The following is a 19,934-nucleotide window of genomic DNA, read 5'->3' as shown; positions in this document are numbered from 1 at the left end:
AACAGTGAACGTCTGTGTTTCTCTACATATACAGCCTATAGGGAAAATAAGAAGCCTGGATGATAAGAAGCACCAAGATATTATATGAGTGTTTATTTAATATAAACAGAGATAGTTTATTTAATATAGACAGAGATAGTGCAATTTCTTGGTTAGAATACTTTGAAATCATTTGACTAGCATTTAAGTCAATAGTAGAGAAACAGTTCCTGTATCTTATAATCTTTTATATATCTCAGACAAACTTTCCTATTTTACAAACTCAGCTTCTTGATTCTCTAAAACCAAGAATCCTGGAGAAGATGGGGCACAGTTGACATAAACACACCTAAATGTGGGTTAAAACTCTGTAGGTGTTTTACTATATACAACAGTCAAGAAAATATCATGCTTCTACACACTCCATTAAATGTTGACGTAACACCCCACATCTCCATAAAAGACATCATCTCTTTGAAGATGTGCACCTTGATATGACAGTTCTCAGTGTCATTATGTCAACAATTTTAAGTGACAGAATTTGGTAGATTTATTGAAGTGAACTACTTCATAAATATTTTTAATTTTTCCAAGAGATAAAGATATAGGCCAAATATTGTGCAGGGTTTATTCTGGGGTGGAAAAAAACAGCATTTAATTGACAGATAAAAAGGGTATGAAAAGGGTAATTTCATTTTCCATCAGTAAAGTAAGGTTTTATTGTTGAGAATTAAATTAACAACACATGAAATTGGCTTTTTCTAAGTTCATATTTTCTGAACAAAAAAAAAGGAGAGAGTGAGAGAAAAAGGAAACCCCCCTAATCAAAGTAGAGTTATAAAGCTTCCACTAATGAACACAGTTATCCAATTTTCTTTATTTATTAAAAAGGGAAAACAATAGAACTCCTGTAAACCTACGTGCTTGTAGGTTTCCTTGTTGTGCGTAGCCATTAGTCATGTCCAACTCTTTGCAACCCTATGGAATGTAGCCACTAAGCTCCTCTATCCATGGGATTTTTCAGGCAAGAATATTGAAGTGGGTTGCCATTTTCTTCTCCGGGGGATCTTCCTGATCCAGGGATCAAACCTGTATCTCCTGCATTGCAGGTAGATTTTTTAACCATCTGAGCCACCAGGGAAGCCCCTGGTTATTTTCATATCATGATTATCTCCAGTATAGCCAACCAGAAACTGAGGTGAAAATGTGAAAATAATTATATTTTAAAAAGTACTGATTTCTTTTTTTAATATATGGAAATAAAACTATCAAATTCCCCAGAAAAAAATTGAAAGAAAATCATTTCTACAATGCCAGTTATTCCAGACTTGATAGGTGTCTATTGACATGAAAGTTAAGGCAGATGTTTATTTACCAAAAAAACAAAAAAAAACAGTAGTGTATGGTCAGGGAAAAGGGCCAGTTAGGGACCTCCAAAAATTCTTTCCTCCACAGAAATGAAAAAACTGCTAATTTTGGAATTAAATTTTTCAGCATTCTGGAAATCAAAGACAATAATATAAGGAAAAAAATCAAGAAACCTGCTGATACTTACTGAGAACAGTGAGCAGTGTGCCATTTCTGTGTGCCCTTTTCTATTCCCCTTTTTCTTATCCAGCTCGCTATAATTTTGATGAAGCTGAAACTCCAATATGTTGACCACCTGATGCAAAGAGTTAACTCACTGGAAAAGACCCTGATGCTAGAGATCGAAGGCAAAAGGAGAAGGGAGTAGCAGAGGATGAGATGGCTAGGTAGCACCAACTAACTCAATGGATATGAATTTCAGCAAATTTGAGAAGATAGTGAAGGACAGAAGAGCCTAGCATGCTGCAGTCCTTGGGGTCGCAAAGAGTTGGACACAACTTAGTGACTGATCAAAAACAGCAACAAGTAATGGATTCATTTTGATATTTGGCAAAACTAATACAATTATGTAAAGTTTAAAAATAAAATAAAATTTAAAAATAAAAAAAAAAGAAAATAAATAGCACTATCATGGTAAAAAACCCAGCAGCCCAGCAGCAACTAGAGGGAGCAGAGTGGCAATGGAGCTCTTTCAAAGCTTCATTCTCAGAAACTTATCTTTATTTGTCCTTACTGGTGTGTCCCTGAAAAATCTTGTATGGTTGGATTCGTGAAAACATGAAATGGAGCTATTCCAGTGTGAAAAGTTTTCACCATGAATTTTTCACAAACTTTTAGAGAAAACTGACTCATTTTGAACTGTCCAGTATACTTATGGAGTATCCAGAAGGTTATGCACATAGATAGGTCTATGTGCTTGCCCAGAACTGTGTGCACGCTCAGAAAAGAACTAGGACTCTGACCTCTGGCTGTATTGAGACCGCACAAGCAGGAAGGAGAGACCAAGGCAGAATTGTCAAATACCTGATCAAGTATTGAAGGTGTGGCCCAACAAATACAGAGTCCCCAAGCACAACTTGGAGACCTATCATTCCATGTTTTCAAGGGCATCTCTGTCCATTCTTTGGTTGACCTCTAAGCTAACCAGGCAGTGATTTCAGTGGCACACACAACAAAGAATATAGACCTTACACAGTTGGTTCAGAAAAGTCACTAAACAAACAACAGCAGCTACAAAAGCAATAAGACTTCAGGAGGAAGAGGGGTCTGGTCTGTTAGATTTTGCTACATTGCATTGTTTTAAAAGTTCCATTTTCAGCAATAAGAACCACAAAATACAAAACATGTAAAGAAACATAACTTATATAAAAAGTCACTAGAGGGGTTTGACAATTGAGAAGACAAAAGGATCAGTAAACTAGAAAGTAGTTCAGTGGAGATTTTCCAGTCTGAGGAATACAAAGAAAATAAAAATAAATGAACAGAGTCCTGTGGGATACCATCAAGCTTACCAATATGCACATAATGGAAAAACACTTTCCAATATTGATGAAAAACACTAATCTACACATGCAAGAAGCTCAACAAAAAGTAGAAAAAATTCAAAGAGCCGTGTATTAGTCAGAATTCTCCAGAAAAGCAGAACTGATAGGATTTGTGAGTTTGTTTCAGTCTGAGCTGTTATAAAAATGTGCTGCAGACCAGATGGCTTATAAACAACAGACAATTATTTCTCACAGTCCTAGAGGTTGAGAGGTACAAGATCATGACACTGGCAGATTGAGTGTGATAGCTGGTGAGGGCCCACTCCCTGGTTCATAGACTGTGGCTACTCACAGTGTCCTTACGTGGTGGAAGAATATGAGGGAATCTCTCCACAGTCTCTGTTGTAAGGGCTTCAATTCCATTAAGAAGGGCTCTGCCATTATGATTGAATCACCTCCCAAAGGCCTCACTTTCTAATACCAACACATTGGAGGTTAAGTTTCAATGTAAGGATTTGGGGGATACAGTAGCATTAAATCCTGGCTCTCCAAATTCATGCCCTTCTTGCATTAAAAATACATTCATTGCATCCCAACAGTCCCAAAAGTCTTACCTTGTTCCAGCATCTGTTCCAGCATCCATCAGTTAAATATCCACTTAAAAGTCTGAGTCAAAAGTAGCACCTACACTGGTGATTCATTTCATATATGATATTATATATGTTTCAACGCCACCAATATTGTAAAGTACTTAGCCTCCAACTAAAATAAATAAATTTATTAAAAAAAAGTAACACCTAAATAACATGTGAGTGAGACAATTCATTTTGAGGCAAGTTACTCTTCCACTATGAACCTGTGAATGAAACTAGTTTTGGGCTTCCAAAATACAAGATAGAAATCACCATTCTATGAGTGAGAAATAGGAAAAAAGAAATAGGGTAACAGATCCTAAGCAACTTAAGAACATTAAGACTCATTGGGGTGGTTTTCCTGCCCCTGGAGCTTTAACTAGCTTCATCCCTATGACAATGCCAAGTGTAGCCCATGCTGCAATTCTCATGGGCTGGAATCACATGTCTGTGGCTGCCCTGGGTGAGTTTGTATGCCAGTCTGGGTTCACTTGGGGCAGTCCAACTTCACTGGCTCCACTGGGTATTACCTAAGTGAGGAATGTCTGCACTGTGACCTTACTTCAATAGCAGCCTTCTGCTTGAGTTGTGCATGTATGGTTCCAGGAGGTTCCATCCTTTGAACTATATAGAAGCAGTAATGCACCCCCAATGCTTTTCTGGGTAAAACACAAGCTGCATCAGGGCTTCTGGAATGGCATCCAGAAGGGGCAGGTGACGAGCATGACACTGAAATTTGGGGTACTGAACCTACAATGTTCAGTACAATGAACAATGCTAAGCAGCTTTGGTCCCTTTTTTGAAATTGCTCTGCTCTGTCTAGGCTTTGTCTTCTCTCCTGCATGTGCATGCATGCTAAGTCACTTCAATTATACCTGACTCTTTGCAACCCTATGGACTGTAGCCCTCCAGGCTCCTCTGTCCGTGAGATTGTCCAGGCAAGAATACTGGGGTGGGTTACCATTTCCTCCTCCAGGGGATCCTCCCAACCCAGGGATCAAACCCATGTCTCCTGCATTGGCGGGTGGGTTGCTTATTGCTATCACCACCTGCTAATTACTCATTTCTTTCACTATGGATATGTTGAGAATTTTCCACATTTTTAAGTTCTGCTACACTTTAAGTCATTTCTCTGTTCTTGCATTTTACTTTAAGTATTTAAAAGAAGCCAAGCAATACTTACTTAGATATTTCCTCTGCCAAATATTCAGTTTTATTGCTTTCAAGTTCTACCTTCCACAAAACACAAGGATACATGCACAGTTCAGCCAAGTTCTTTGCCAGTTTATAACACTATGGCCTTTCCTCCTTTGTCCAGACACATGTGCCTTATTTTTGTCTAAGAGTTCATCAGAATAGCCTTTCCTGTTCATATTTCTACCAACAGTCTGTTCACAACCACTTAGTTACTATCAAATAGAGATTTTCTTTATAGCTCTCCTATTTTCCTTTTGGGTCTTAATCAGAATGGCCTTGAAAGGTCCAGTCATGGTGAGTTGGCTTTTTCTAACACACACATCCAAAATCTTCTAGCCTGTACTGATTATCTCGTTTCAAAGCTGCTTTCCACATTTTTAGTACTTATTAAAGCAGAATCCCCACATCTTGATGTAAGATGAGATTTTTAGTCTTATTCTGCATGTACTAGTTTAACAAAATATCAAAGACTGGATAGCTTATAAACAATAGGAATGTACTTCTCCCAGTTCTAGAGACTGGGGAACCCAAATCATTGTGCCAACAGCATTGACGTGATGGCTGATGTGGGGAGAGAGCGAGTTAGGCAAGATGGCATGTTCAGGCTCTCTTGGCCCATGTTTTGTAAATAATGACTATGTTACAGCTGAGATCGTTTATAGCACTGTTCACATGCATCACAAAGTACTCGCTTGGTCCTGGGCTACTTTGTGCTGTACGGATAGATAAACTCCACCCAGAAAAGTAGGGGCATTACGGCTGTGTCACTGTTGTGTCACAGAATGAAAGAATACAGCATGTCTGCTGCTACCACTGCTGGGCCAGCCAGGAGAGAATAAACATGTCTGCAGTTCTCATGGCTCCATGAGTTTTCTTCCAGCTTTCATGCTTGCATCTTCCCTACCCTGGGTTCAGTGAATAGTGCACATAGTGAGATACAGCAAGACAATTGGCATCATGAAAAGGATCAGCAATACAGCTGGTGAAGGGCCACTTCCTGGTTCATACATGACACCTTCCTACTGTGTCCTCACATGATGGAGGAGTGTGAGGGATCTCTCCAGAACCTCTTTTATAAGAGGAGTAATTCTACTCATGAGGGCTCTAACTTCATGACATGATCCCCTCTCAAAAACCTCGCTTCCTAATATTATTGCTCTATCATCACCACTTTAAAGGTTAGAGTTTCACTATATGAATTTTGAGGAGACATACAAGTATCCAGGAGATATGAATGTATATGTGTATGTGTGTTGTAAGGAACCAGCTGTTATGTTTGTAGAGGCTGAGAAGTCCCGGTATCTGTAGTCAGCAAACGGGAAACACAGAAGAGTGAATGATGCAGTTCCAGTCCAAGTGCAGGAGAAACCTAATGTACCAGTTCAATAAGTCCCACAGAATGAGTTTCCCACACTCGGTATTTTGTTATCTTTGGACCTTCCATTGATTGGATGTACATCATGTGAAATGCCTGGCTGGATGAATCACAAGCTGGAATCAAGATTGCTGGGAAAAATATCAACAACCTCAGATATGCAGATGACACCACCCTTATGGACAGAGATCAAAGAGGAACTAAAGACCCTCCTGATGAAAGTAAAAGAAGAGAGTGAAAAACCTGGCTGAAAATTCAACATTCAAAAAACAAAGATCAAGTCATCTGGTTACATCACTTTATGGCAAATAGATAGGGAAACAATGGAAACAGTGACAGACTTTATTTTGGGGGGCTAAAAAATCACTGCAGATGGTGAACTTACTAAATCACTTACTTACAAAATCATTGCAGCCATGAACCTAAAAAATGCATGCTTCTTGGAAGAAAAGCTATGACCAAGCTAGACAGCATATTAAAAAGCAGAGAAATTACTTTGTCAATAAAGGTCCATTTAGTCAAAGCTATGGTTTTTCTAGTAGTCATGTATGGATGTGAGAGTTGGTCTAAAGAAAGCTGAGCACCAAAGAATTGATGCTTTTGAACTGTGGTGTTGGAGAAGACTCTTGAGAGTCCCTTGAACTGCAAGGAGATCAAATCAGTGAATCCTAAAGGAAATCATTCCTGAATATTCATTGGAAGGACTGATGATGAAGCTGAAACTCCAAACTTTGGCCACCTGATGTGAAGAACTGATTCATTGAAAAAGACACTGATGCTGGGAAAGATTGAAGACAGGAGGAGAAGGGGATGACAGAAGATGAGACGGTTGGATGGCATCACCAACTCAATGGACATGAGTTTGAGCAAGCTCAAACCTTGGACTTTCCTGGTGGCTCAGACAGTAAAGTATCTGCCTACAATTCAGGAGACCTGAGTTCAATCCCTGGGTTGGAATGATCCTCTGGAGAAGGAAATGGCAACCCACTCCAGTACTCTTGCTTGGAAAATCCCATGAACGGAGGAGTGTGGTAGGCCATAGCCCATGGGGTCGCCAAGAGTCGGACATGACTGAGTGACTTCACTTTTCACTTTCACTTTGAGCAAGCTCTGGAAGTTGGTAATGGACAGGGAAGCCTGTTGTGCTGCAGTCCATGGGGTAGCAGAGAGTCAGACACAAATGAGCCACTGAACTGAACTGATTGATTGGATGAAGACCACCCATATTAAGAAGAAAAATCTGCATACTGAATCTATCCCCTTCATGGATCACAGCCTTCTTCTGACAGAGGGGCTTGTGTAACTCAATGAAGCACTGAGCCATGCTCTGCAGGACCGCCCAAGATGGATAGGTTATAGTGAAGACTTCTGACAATGTGGTCCACTGGAGCAGGACCATTCTAGTGTTCTTACCCAAGAACACCATGAACAGTATGAAAAGAAAATATGTATGTGTATATATATATATATATATATGTGTGTGTGTGTGTGTGTGTGTGTGTGTGTGTGTGTGTGTATAAATATATGACACCAGAAGATAGGCCCACTAGTTTGGAAAAGTGAAGTCCTGTCTGACTCTTTGTGAACCCATGGATTGTAGCTTGCCAGGCTCCTCTGTCTATGGAATTCTCCAAGCAAGAATACTGGTGTAGGTTGTCATTCACTTCTCCAGGGGATCTTCCTGTCAGAAGGTGTTCAATAGCCTACTGAGAAAGAGTGGAGGGTAATAAATAATAGCTCCAGAAACAACAGCTGGACCAAAGCAGAAATTATGCTCAGTTGTGGATGTATCTGGTGGTGAATGTAAAGTCCAATGCTGTAAGGAACAATATTGTATAGGAACCTAGAGTTTAAGGTTCATGAATCAAGGTAAACTGGAGATGATCAAGGAGGAGATGGCAAGTGTGAGAATCAATATCTTAGGAAGCAGTGAAGTTAATGGGTAAATTTAACTCAATTGACCATTATAGCTACTACTGTGGGCGAGAATCCCATACGAGAAATGGAGTGGCCCTCATAGTCAACAAAAGAGTTTGAAATGTAGTACTTGGGTGCAACCTCAAAAACAACAGAAAGATCTCATCTCATTTCTAAGGCAAAATATTCAATATCACAGCAATCCAAATCTGTGTCACACCCACTAATTCTGAAGAAGCTGGAGCTGACTTCTATGAAGACTTACAAGATCTTCTAGAACCAAAACTAAAAAAGATGTCCTTTTCATCTTTGGAGACTGGAATGAAAAAACAGAAAGTCAAGAAATATCTGGAGTAGCAGCCAACTTTGACCTTGGATTACAAAATGAAGCAGGGCAATGGCTAACAGAGTTTTGCCAAGAGAACATACTGGTCATAGTAAACACCCTCTTCCAATAACACAAGATATGACTCTACACATGGACATCACCAGATGGTCAATAGCAAAATCTTCCATCACCAGATGGTCAATACCAAAATCTTCCATAGAGCTTTCCAGTCAAAGATGGAGAAGCTCTATGGAGTCAGCAAAAACATAAGACCAGGAGCTGACCATGACTCAGATCATGAGCTTCTTATTGCAAAATTCAAGCTTAAATTGAAGAAGGTAGGGAAAACCACTAGGTCATTCAGATATGACCTAAATTAAATCCCTTATTATTATACAGTGGAGGTACACATCAAAACATCAATGATATATTGAATTTATTATATGTCCATTTGCTTTGGCAATCAGATCAGATCAGATCAGATCAGTCGCTCAGTCGTGTCCAACTCTTTGCTACCCCATGAATCACAGCACGCCAGGCCTCCCTGTCCAAACCCTTATACAGCAAATGATTTAAATACTGAATTGTTTTTGTTAAATCTAGAGAATAATTTCAAATAAATTCATTTTTAGCCTCATTCTATAGTCCTAATTGGCAACATATTAAAAGATTTAAGTACTGTACCTCTTTAAAAATTCATTAAAAGTCACTTTATGCTATTTTAATTGAAAAGACATTAAATGTTAAATTATGATTTACTTTCCGCTTTGATTTAGCACAGTGATTTTCACATTCACATCAGTTACAAAATTATCGCCCCATCCCCTAGCCCAGTTTGAAGTTGATCTTCAAACTGAAGATCAAAGTTAGATCAAAAGGACAATGATTGCTCTTCAGAACACATTCTCAAACGTTACATAGATCATAAGAGCATCATATTTTATTGTATTTTATTATATTTATCAAACTCATTTTAACCTATTCACATTTTGTGAACAGAATTTTAGCACTGTGCCCCATTGTGTTAAGATAAATATTATTTAAATTGTAAAAAACTCCCCTTTAAAAGTTAGTGTATTTTCTTAGATTTGTTATGTCATGGTGAATTGATATTTCTAATTTGCATGTTTTCCCTATAGGCATTAGATCCAAATTAATTCCTTTTATCCAATCACTAAGTTCAGGTACTAACATGAGATAAATGCTGTGGAAATAGTCTCATAGAAGGTATAGACTAATTAGGGGGAAACAACCAGCATTCAGGCATACATAATCATCGTGCCTTTCTTTATTGTAGTTCAAAGACACTATGTTTTTGAAAAATTGAAAAATCCGTGGCAACCTCACACCAGGCAAGTCCACCAGCACATTTTTCCAATAGCATTTGTTCACTTTGTGTCTCCATGTCACCTTTTGGTAATTCTTGTCATATTTTAAACTTTTTCATTATTATTATATGTCATTGTGTTCTGTGATCCGTAATCTTTGGTGTTTCTACTTTTACTTGCTGAAGGCTCAGATAATGATTAGCACTGTTTAGCAATGAAATGTTTTTATTTGTTTTTTTTTTTTTATTAAATTAAGGTATATATACTCTTTTTTTTGTATACTCTTTTTTAAGACATAATGTGATTATAAAATTGATAGACTGTATTGTAAACATAACTTTTTTATGCACTGTGAAACCAAAAAATTTTTGTGTGACTTGCTTAATTGTGATATTTGTTTTATTGTAGTGGTCTGGAAATAAAAGTGCACTATGTCTGAGGTATGCCTTATCAGACAAGAGAATGTTGATAAGTACTAGGAGGAAAAACACAGAAGGCACAGCAACAAAGAATTAACTTTCTACTGAATGATAAGGAAAGTCTGCTGAGATGATGTAAAAATGACCTGAGATGTGAAGGAAAAGAAAGGTCCAGTTGGACAAACAGTGAAGTATTCTAGGATTGGTCAGCATGGGATAGGATTTCAATGTTTACTAGCATGAGTTTTAGCCATTTCCATGTTACTGCAAAATCAAAACTAAATGTTATTTTCCGTTATAAATTACAGTTCAGGATCTGACTGCTGCACAAACCAGGCAGGGAACCTGTTTTTGATGGTATTAGACAAGAAATGAAAAGGAGCATCTTTAACATTCCATTTAAGAAAATTAGGGATGATTCTATCTTGCAAGTGAAATATAGATATTTCAAAATTTTGCAAAGATGTCAAAGATATTCTGTCAGTGTTTCTAAAGAAGAAATATAATTTTTTTTCAAGAGTAACTAGTAACCAATTATTTATGTTTGTTTTCAGGTAGTTGGCATTCTTTTTTTTTTTTTTTCTAATTTTAACTTGATGGGACATTTGCTTTGTACTAAATGCAATAAATTGCATGACTTTTTGAGAGGATAGGAAGTAATCTGGGGGCCAAGGTCTCCCATGAGGATAAGTACAGTCAATTTGTTATTCCACATCTGTAAGTGAGCTAGTTAAATATATTGCAGTATATTCATATAATACTATGGAAGCATTAAAATGATATACTTAAAGTTTGTTTTTATTGAAAATATTTGCAATATAGGTTGGGATAAAATTGATTCATAATCATATTAAGATGATTTAAGGGGCTCTTGTTTAAAATGGCAACATAGGAGGATCCTAAACTCAACTCCTCCCACAGGTAAAGTGAATCTACAGCTACATATGGAATATTGTTTCTGAAAGAAACCTAAAACTTAGCTGGGTCAATAAGAAAAAATACACATTGAAATGGGTAGGAGAGCCTGAGACATAGGTTTCCCTGGTGTGACAATCTATTATCAGGAGGGAACACACAATTCTCAGCTTCTCCCTGATGAATGAGTTTTAAACCCCACATCTGACACCCTGTCTTTTAAGGTCTGCACCTGAAAGGTAGCTCCTCACAACACCTAGCTGTGAAAGCCAACAAGGCTTGCATCCATGAGACCCACAATGCTATGGTGAATTAATAAACAATTGTCAAAAGGATCACACAGATTAAACTCAGTGTGGCTAGTGCTCCAAGACACAGTACAGAGTTAGCCACCTGAATCTGGTCCAGTCTTTCTGTGAAAGAGACCCATTCATTTATCTTAAAAGACTTGACCTGAGGGTATATCAAATTTTATGCACATACAGGAGCTAATGGAAATACTCAACAAAGATCCTGAAGGTCAGTATGTGCCACCTTTCCTCTCTCCCTCTACCTTACTCCAGGTTGCTAATGTCTCCCAGAAAGAGGCTTGTACCCACATCTAGAGTTCTGGTTTTTATGGCTGCCACCCCCCAAAATTAAAGACACCCCTTAATTATCTAGCTCTGATAACCAGCAGAGCTTATATATGCAAATGCACAAGACTAACAGAGAAATAGTTCTTAGTCAGCCACTTCATCCCCTCTAGTAGACAGAAACACCCAGTCTTTTCATAAAATAGGACTATCAGGTTACTTTCATAGCTACAGAGAGCTGCTGCTTGTGCTGCTAAGTCACTTCGGTCATGTCCGACTCTGTGTGACCCCATAGACGGCAGCCCACCAGGCTCCCCCGTCCCTGGGATTCTCCAGGCAAGAACACTGGAGCGGGTTGCCATTTCCTTCTTCAGTGCATCAAAGTGAAAAGTGAAAGTGAAGTCACTCAGTCGTATCTAGGGGTTAAATTGTAGTTGTCTCCAGAGACTTGTACCATCTTCATGCTCTCCCTTTGTCTCACCCAAAGTTGCCGGTGTTTCTAAGAAAGGACCTTGTGTATGTATCTGGTGCTCTAGATTTTAAAGCTGCTGCTTTGAGGGCACATTCCAGGGGGGTTGTGTTCACAGATTCAACAATACTGAAGCAAACAACAAAATAGCTCTTAGGTGTCTCAGACAGAAACACCATATCCCAGTCCTCCCTCAAAAGAGATGTGTTTGCATACTTAAAATTTGCTTCCTGTGGGTCTGACTTCCAATAAAATGAACCTAGGTGCTCACTGAGATAATCCCTTTCATGGCACTGACAGATATTGGAAAACCTCAACCACTGGTGACTACTCAGAACAAAATAGACTTCTTGAAAAATCACAAAGTTTTGAGTAGCAACCAAGAACTAGGGCACGGTTGAACCATAAGTTGGATCTCTTATATGATTTAATATTTCAAGACTGGGAGAAGTGGCTGTTGTTGCTTTTTTTTTCCTAATTCATAGACAGTAACATAGAAAGTCAAGAAAAATTAAGAAACAGAGGAATATGTCCCAAAGAAAGCAACAAAATAAAAGCTCAGAAAAATACCTCAATGGAAAGGAGATACACAATTTGCCTGATATAAAGTTCAAAATCAAAGTCATAAAGATGCTCACCAAGCTCAGGAAAACAATGAATAAACAGTGATAATTCCAAGAATATGCCAATACAATATCTGAAGTGAAAAATACATTAGAGGGGCTCAACAGTAGACTAAATGAAGTAGAAAAAAATATCAGCAAAAGGAAGACAGGGAAGTGGATTCATTCAGTCAGAGTAGCACAAGTAAAACATAAATTGAAAGCATGAAGACAGCTTTAAGGTCTTATGGGACAATGTCAAGTGACCCAATATTTGATAATACAGGTCCCATAAGGTAAAGAGGGAGAGAGGGGAAAAGGGCATAAAACTTTGAAGAAAAATAATGGCTGAACAATTTCTTAATCTAGGAAAGAAAAATGACATTCAGATTCAGGAATTTTAGAGAGTTCCAAGTAAGCTGAACTCAAAGAGATGCATACCAAGATACAGTATATTTAAATTGTCAAATGTTAAAGGCAAGAAGAAAATCCTAAAAGGAGCAAGAGAAAAACAATTTGTTACATACAAGGCAACTTTCATTAGACTATCAAGAGATTTTTCAGCAGCAACTTCACAGGGCCAAAGGAAATTGCATGATATATTCAAACTGCTAAAAGGAAAAAACAAAAACAAAAAACTAACCAATAATACTCTACCTGGCAAACCTGCCAAAATTGGTGAGGTTGCAGAGACAGGGGCGATCTTATGTACTGTTGGTAGAAATGTAAATTGGTGAAGTCACTGTGAAAAATAGTATGGAGGTTCCCCAAAAAAAGTAAATATAGAAATATAGATGTAGCAATTTCACTCTGGGCATTTAGCCAAAGGAAACAAAATCATTATCTGGAAAAGTTATCTTGATCCCATGTTCATTGTAGCATTATTTGCAATATCAAAGACATGGAAACAACCAAAATATCCATCAGGTGATGAACTGATAAAGAATTTGTGATATATATGCATACAGCTCAGTTCAGTTGCTCAGTCATGTCTGACTGTGTGAACCCATAGACTACAGTACACCAGTCATCCCTGTCCATCACCAGCTCCCAGAGTTTACTCAAACTCATGTCCATCGAGTCAGTGATACCATCCAACCCTCTCTTTCTCTATTGACCCCTTCTCCTCCTGCCTTCAGTCATTCCCAGCATTAAGGTCTTTTCCAATAAGTCAGTTCTTCACATCAGGTGGCCGAAGTATTAGGAGTTCATCTTCAACGTCAGTCCTTACAATGAATGTTCAGGACTGATTTCCTTTAGGATAGATTGGTTGGATCTCCTTGCAGTCCAAGGGACTCTCAAGAGTCTTCTCCAACACCATAGTTCAAAAGCATCAATTCTTCAGTGCTCAGCTTTCTTTATAGTCCAGCTCCCACATCCATACATGACTACTGGAAAAACCATAGCTTTGCCTAGAGAAACTTTTGTTGGCAAAGTAATGCTTCTGTTTTTAATATGCTGTCTAGGTTGGTGATAACTTTTCTTCCGAGGAGCAAGTGTCTTTTAATTTCATGGCTGCTGTGACCATCTGCAGTGATTTTGGAGCCCAAGAAAATAAAAGTCTGTCACCGTTTCCACTGTTTCCTCATTTATTTGCCATGAAGTGATGGGACCAGATGCCATGATCTTAGTTTTCTGAATGTTGAGATTTAAGCAAACTTTTTCACTCTCCTCTTTCACTTTCATCAAGAGGCTCTTAGCTCTTCTTCGCTTTCTGTCAAAAATATATGCATGTATGCATACAATTGAATATTATTCAGCCATGAAAGAGAAAGTTCTGCCATTTTATTAATAACTGTAAATGTGGTTTTCCGCAACTGCATTATGTTGCAACAACACAGTTGTATATGAGTGCATTATGTTCAGTTAAATAGGTCAAATGTAGAAAGACAGAATTTATATAATCTCACTTATATGTGGAATCGAAAAAACAACAAGCAAACAAACATAAACTCTGAGCTGCAAAGAACAAATTGGCTGGGTGCCAGAGGCAGGGACTGGTGAAGGGAGTGAAATAGGTAAAGTGGTCAAAAGGCACAAAACTCTAGTTATAAAAATAGGTAAGTTCTAAGGATAAAGTATAGCATGGTAAGTATAGTTAATAATATTGTATTTCAGATTTGAAAATTGCTAGGAGGAGAGATCTTAAAAATTCTTATCACACACACAAAAATAACGATGTGGTGAAGGATGTTAATCAGATTCACTGTGGTGATTAATTCACAATATATACATATATCAGGTCTTCCCAGGTCATGCAGTGATAAAGAGTCCACCTGCAGGAGATGCAAGAGACCTAGGTTCTATCCCTGCATTGAGAAGATCCTCTGGAGGAGGAAATGGAAACCCGCTTCAGTAGTCTTGCCTGGAAAATTCCATGGACAGAGGAACCTGACGGGATAAAGTCCATGAGATCAGACACTCAAGAATCAGACACGACTGAGCACACACACATATATTGAAACCTTATGTTGTACACCTGAAACTAACACTATAGTATGTGTCAATTATTCATCTATAAATGTTAATTAATATTTTAAAAGATAGAATTCATAAATAAAAATTGCAGGAAAAACTAGAATGCTATACTCATGAAAAGTGTTTGCTCATTTGTACATGATGAGATTAAAAGTGATTTGTATTTTTCTGTCTTTTTGATCATGTCCATTTTCTATAATAAAATATATATTTCTTATCCAGAGGAATAACGTGTTATTTTTCAATTAAGTTTCTAAATGTAACTTACATTAACAGGTAAAATATCAACATCAAATGTAAGGTCAAGAGGCTTTTAAATGTTGCTGTCAAAGTTAGAGATGTAAATTTCTAGAGTGACATTAAGGATTTTTTCTTCTTATTTTTCCAACTACTGAATCACATTCTTGAGTTAAATTTTTACTTAAGACATTTTATGATGAGATATATAGAAAATAAGCATTATTAATGATAAATGATATTTGTTGATGCTTTACAAAGTATATACAGGATGCAGATTTCATAGGAAATGATCTGGAAATAAAAACTATTATATATTGGTTTCAAACTCTGAAGTTTCTTTGGTTGGCATTTATGGTGGTTTTATATAAGATAGTAATGTCTGTACAAATACACAAATGTATATGCAAATATATATATATAAGATGGTAATATCTATACAAATGTTTTTACTTTTGATGCTGGTTTAACTAGTAATATTTCTCAATACTGTTGCATTCAAGGAGATGTCAGTGATTATTCAACAGGTTTTTATTCTGAAGAAAGAAATGAACATTTGAAGTTTGGCTGCCATTATTTAAAAATGAAAATTAAAAAATAATAATAGTAAAAGAAAGAGAAAAAAAGATTAGCAGTCTGAAGAATTTGCGGGGGATGTGGTGGCTGGATCAGTTCTTCTCTGTTGCAGCACATAGGCTTCTCTCTAGCTGCAGTGCACAGGCTTCTCTTGTTATAGCTCATGGACTTTAGGGCATGAAGGCTTCACTAATTGCAGCACACACACTTAGTTGCCCTGCAGCAAGTGGGATCTTAGTTCCCTGACCAGGAATCAAACCCAAGTCACCTGCATTGAGAGGAAAATTCTTAACCACTGGACACTGGGGAGATCCTGGAAAACTTTTTCAGAACATTATGATTATCTCTCAATTACTCAGAGATGCTACAGATAGTCTCTGCTCTCTACCTGAATATTTAGACTGGAGGCTGGACAAACAACTGAGGCTCTCTTCAAATATTATTTTACAGAAGGAGAAAATCTTACAGATGAGAAACTGAAGGTAACACGATGCTCATTTTCTCCTAATCCAAAACTCATCTGATAAATTAATAAAGCATTCTTGTGACTGTTTTCACCTTGTTAGAGTGTTATTAAATAAATGGGATTTATATAAATAGTTTTTAAATCTAACAATGGAAACAATCAAATTCAGGTGCTTCAAATAATTCAAATATAAAATAATATTTAAGACATAGCAGCCGCTGAAGTGGGCTGAGTGAAGTGTTTCATTTACTGCTAAAGAAACTTCTAACTTACTCCAGATGAATCACAATTTAGTGGCTGAGTGGTGAGATGGAACCATAAATGAATAGACTACTTTTCTTCCATATTTATATGTCTGTCTGTCTGCCTATCTATCTGAAAAAAAAAATCCATCTAAAAATGGATATTTTATTTTTCATTAGTGTTCATAAATCCTTGGAGGATTATTTTCACAGAAAGTTGGAAGGAATACCCTTGAATGCTGAGTGATAGGGAAGGACTAGCACATTAAAATTCTTTTCTGGCACTTTTCAATCAATTTACAGTTACTTCTTGCCTTGAACTGTCTGGCAAACTGTTGATTTTACTGTCATTGATACTTGTTTCATTTTTTTCTCCTCAATTCTTATAAACTGTATATGCAATAAGAAGGAAACAGACATGATTTTCAGGGGTGGTCTATCTTTAGCCAAAATGATCCACACCAGAAAATTCCAGATCAGTGATGAACTGACATGTGTGTATAATTCTAACCTCTTCATTATCTGGTTTGTATTTTATTCACATTGAGTAGAAATACTTTTCAAAGGCATGGTTTTCCTTTCTGATAGGATTTTAGATATGGAAGAGGATTTCTAGGTTGGACTGGATGGATGCTGTAGATTAATTATAAGGGAACTAATGGCAATTTTGAGGGTCACCTATGTTGTAATTAGAAAATAGAGTGACTACACCTCATATAACCCTATTAATTATTTTAATTGTTTACATATTTAATTTGAAAGACAAAATTTTCTTTATGGGGGGGGGGCGGTTGGTGCCATGTAATATGTGTGATCGTAGTTCCCCAAACAGGATTTGAACCCAAACCCCTGCATTGGACGTGGAGAGTCTTAAGCAGAGGATCTCCAGGGAACTCTCTCTGTTTTTTTTGTTTTTGTTTTTAATAATTTAAACATTGCAACTTGGATCACAATAAACTGTGGAAAATTCTGAAAGAGACGGGCATGCCAGACCACCTGACCTGCCTCTTGAGAAACCTGTATGCAGGACAGGAAGCAACATTTAGAACTGGACATGGAACAACAGACTGGTTCCAAATAGGAAAAGGAGTACACCGAGGCTGTATATTGTCACCCTGCTTATTTAACTTCTATGCAGAGTACATCATGAAAAATGCTGGGCTAGAGGAAGCACAAGCTGGAATCAAGATTGCTGGGAGAAATATCAATAACCTCAGATATGCAGATGATGCCACCCATATGGCAGAAAGTGAAGAAGAGCTAAAGAGCCTCTTGATAAAGTGAAAGAGGAGAGTGAAAAAGTTGGCTTAGAGCTCAACATTCAGAAAACTAAGATTATGGCATCTGGTCCCATCACTTCATGGGAAATAGATGGGGAAACAGTGGAAACAGTGGCTGACTTTATTTTTCTGGGCTCCCAAATCACTGCAGATGCCAATTGCAACAATGAAATGAAAAGACATTTACCCCTTAGAAGGAAAGTTATGATCAATCAGACAGCATATTCAAAAGCAGAGACATTACTTTGCCAACAAAGGTCCGTCTAGTCAAGGCTATGGTTTTTCCAGTGGTCATGTATGGATGTGAGAGTTGGACTATAGAGAAAGCTGAGTGCCTAAGAATTGATGCTTTTGAACTATGGTGTTGGAGAAGACTCTTGAGAGTCCCTTGGACTGCAAGGAGATCCAACCAGTTTATCCTAAACGAGATCAGTCCTGGGTGTTTGTTCATTGGAAGGACTGATGTTGAGGCTGAAACTCCAATACTTTGGCCACTTCATGCAAAGAGTTGACTCACTGGAAAAGACTCTGATGCTGGGAACGACTAAGGGCAGGAGGAGAAGGGGATGACAGAGGATGAGATGGTTGGATGGCATCAACTTGATGGACGTGGGTTTGGGTGGACTCCAGGAGTTGGTGATGGACAGGGAGGCCTGGCGTGCTGTGATTCATGGGGTCACAAAGAGTGGGACACAACTGAGCAACTGAACTGAACTGAACTGAATTGATTAAATACAGAGTCATACAGTTAGACTATTATTGTATTGTCTGTGATTAGATGTGATGTTAAAATCATTAACCAAATCATCAAATCCAATCTTCTAGGATTTTTTTGGTTTTAGGACTTAAATTCAAGCCTTTAATCCTTTTGAGTTAACTTTTGTGTTTGGTATAAAATAGTGGTGCAGTTTCATTCTTTTGCATGTTATTCAGTTTTCTCCAATACCATCTGTTTAAGATATTCTTGTTATTTCCATTGTATATTCTTGCCTCACTGTCAGAAATTAATTGTTCATGTATGTTTGGGTGTATTTCTAGGCTGTCTCTTCTGATCCACTGATCTGTGTGTCTGTTTTGTGCCAACACCACACTTTTTCAAATACTTTAGATTTGAAACATAGTTTGAAATCATGGAGCCTGATTCCTCTAGTTTTGCTCTCTCAAGATTGTTTTGGCTATTTGAGGTATTTTGTGGCTCTATACTAACTTTAGAATTTCTCGTTCTAGTTTCATGAAAATGTTGTTGGAATTTTGATAGGGATTACAAAATTTTCTTGATAATTTTTCATGGAATCTTTTTGCTAGATCATATGGATCTTGTATAAGCAATTAAAATGCAGTTAACATAAGCAGGAAATAGCTGGCACAAAATGTTAGATCAGAAATGAATTTTGAAAATGACATGGCTGAACATGATATCTTTTTATACAAGATTCAGAATCCTGGAAAGATCAAGTGATTTATTGAAGTCAGAGAAATTGTTGTGCAGTGGATATGAATAAAGCTCTCTCTATTGTTTCTTATACTTCCTGTCATTTCTTTGATGTTACTAGGATTCCCATCTATTTCTTCTAGGCATACATGTCTAGCCATGACATTTTTATAATGATATATTGACCTTAAGGGACCTTAAACAATTTAATGTTATCACACCATCCTATGGGGCTGCCCAAGTGGTGCTAATGGTAAAGAGTCTACCTGCCAACACAGGAGACAAAGAGATGCAGGTTCAATCCCTGGGTCAGGAAGATGCCCTGGAAGACGAAATGGCAACCCATTCCAGTATTCTTGCCTGGAAAATTCCATGGACAGAGAAGTCTGGTGGACTGCAGTCCATCGGGACACAAAAAGTTGCACGTGACTGGAGCAACTCAACCTACTCTCTTATCACTATCTCTGTGACCCGGAAAATCTAACTTAGCTATTCTGCACTTTGGTTTCCTCATTACTGGTATCCATGATTATTAGTTTCCATTTTATAGGATTTTTATAAAGATTCAATAAAAGAGTTCCTCTAAACAGACTGGCATATCAACTGCCATTGAACATGGTTTTCTTCATTGTTTC

The 19,934-nt window shown here is 37.6% G+C and overlaps 1 long non-coding RNA gene across 1 annotated transcript in view; it reads left to right on the top strand.

The window, feature by feature from the left end:
* The window catches only part of LOC129636292 (uncharacterized), a 34,679-nt gene extending 19,549 nt beyond the window's left edge, over positions 1-15,130 (top strand). The window contains exon 4 of the long non-coding RNA XR_008706855.1: positions 14,831-15,130. This is a non-coding gene — a long non-coding RNA (uncharacterized LOC129636292). The remainder of the gene's footprint in view (positions 1-14,830) is intronic.
* Positions 15,131-19,934: the final 4,804 nt, after the last annotated feature.

The sequence above is a fragment of the Bubalus kerabau genome, chromosome 21 (genome assembly GCF_029407905.1).
Source record: "Bubalus kerabau isolate K-KA32 ecotype Philippines breed swamp buffalo chromosome 21, PCC_UOA_SB_1v2, whole genome shotgun sequence".
In the NCBI taxonomy this organism is placed as follows: Eukaryota; Metazoa; Chordata; class Mammalia; order Artiodactyla; family Bovidae; genus Bubalus; species Bubalus kerabau.
This window is presented reverse-complemented; position numbering and strand designations above follow the sequence as displayed.